This window comes from Temnothorax curvispinosus, unplaced genomic scaffold (genome assembly GCF_003070985.1).
Source record: "Temnothorax curvispinosus isolate PA1 unplaced genomic scaffold, ASM307098v1 QBEX01002288.1, whole genome shotgun sequence".
In the NCBI taxonomy this organism is placed as follows: Eukaryota; Metazoa; Arthropoda; class Insecta; order Hymenoptera; family Formicidae; genus Temnothorax; species Temnothorax curvispinosus.
This window is the reverse complement of record NW_020212068.1, coordinates 1-1926: the sequence shown is the minus strand read 5'-3', so window position 1 is coordinate 1926 and position 1926 is coordinate 1.

Below are 1926 nucleotides of genomic sequence, written 5' to 3'. Positions count from 1 at the left end.
TTCTTAGCAAGAACATCAACATAACGCCAATTTTATAATCTTTTAGGAAGTCGTCGACGTAACTAATATCAGATAATAGATCGTATTCAACCCGAGAATGAGAGAGTTACATACTTCTCCAAAAAGTTGACCGATTTCTGGAGAAGTTGTGAAATGGCCTTTTTGCCCGAAAACGTCTCTAGTCGTGTAATAACCTCTGCAGTAGGATGGATCAAGATATCTCCTTCATGTATTCGGCGAGCGTTATGGGACCGCACGCCAATATTTTTGCATACAATTGTCGATACAGATCCGTTTTCTTTTCTAAGCTGCTCGATGAGCATATCTTATTTGCGATAGAAGAAAAAAAGTTCGCGCTAATCGAAATAGCCTAATCATGTTAAATACTTGCGCTTTATGTAGAAATAAATATATATTTATAATAATTATAAATTATTTATTAAACTACAATTCATGAAACTGTGCGATAATTTATTTTTATATGAAAATTATTTTCATATAAATTTAATCACAACCTCTTTGGGTGATACAGGTTAGATTTATTGGTTAGGTTTTCCATGAAGCAAGGAAAGGAATAACTACAGAAAGTATAGAACTTGGAAAAGGAGAATTGGTCGCGTTCAGCTACCCGCTTCACTTCGACCGCCTGACGTTCGTCGAGATCTCGATTCGATTTCGCGGCACGGAGGGGGGAAGTCGTTAATTCGTATCGATATTTCGCTGCGATATTCAGTTGGTCTTGCGGCGATTCTTCGTCGTGTCGCGCTTTGAGTTTTATCGCGTCCTATAAACGCGAGAGCCTTCGCTTTATCGTGCAGCGAGCAGCGGCGTACGCGCGATTATCGTTATCGGGGATCCGGTAAGATGGAATTTACCTTATTATCGGATTATAATCGGGTCGCGGCGTTATCGTGTCTCGTCCAATATGAGACCATGTCCGGACGTTTACGGTAATCCGCGATCATTTTCCGAAAGGCGATATAAAGTATATCGATAAAGTGAACAGGTGTGGTTTATGCTGGGAAGTTTATACTTTCATGATATTTTTCAATTGTTTGCGTCAAGTGGCACTCGAAATCGACGTTTTACGTCGAATGTGAAATTGTATAAGTATAGGGTGTAGATTTTAATTTCTTAGTTGATTTTTTCGACTAGTTTCTCAAGATTATCTTGTGAACGTGAAGGAAAACGTGTTGGATAGAAATCAAATTTTACAAGATTAGAATTTAGACGTTAACGTAGTTTAATTGATTAATAAAATTTTTAGAGATAAAAAACCCGCGCGGCGCATTTTTGCGACCATTATACGCTAATACTGAAATATTTGATGTAATGGAGCAATAAATGTTTCGATAGCGCGTAATTTTTAACATAATAAGTTTGTTAAAAATTTAGACAAATAATCTTCCACGTTTTACTTTTATTTTACATTCGGCGTTACGATACGTGTAACATATATTCTACTTGCACAATTAAAAGATAAATTAGGAAATGTGAAGTCGCTAATAGAAAATAAAATCCGATAAAGTAGCGAGAGTGCTTTGTCGCAAGATATTTGAGATTTTTTACTAGCCGAGACAAACATCAGTTAATAGATTTATTTTCGCGAGAAATTAGTCGAGCATTCGTCACGTATGCCTCATCGATTTCCGGAGAAATTTGCGCGTCGCGCAAAGTAGGATTCGATTCGTTCGCGCGGCCGGGGCCGCTCGAGCGAAGTTGGCGAGGTTGGCGGTTGGCGAGCCTGGGCGGCGCGCCCCGCGCCCGGCCCGACTCGCGGCCGACTTCGCGCCGCGCGCAGCCGAGCGTGCCCGAGGCCCGCGCGCCCGCGCCTCACTCCGTGCTCCGGCGGCGCTTCCGCAGAGCGAAGTGCCGCACCGCCGTACAATATACGCCGCAACGGGACGTGCCGTGCGCGGCGGCGAA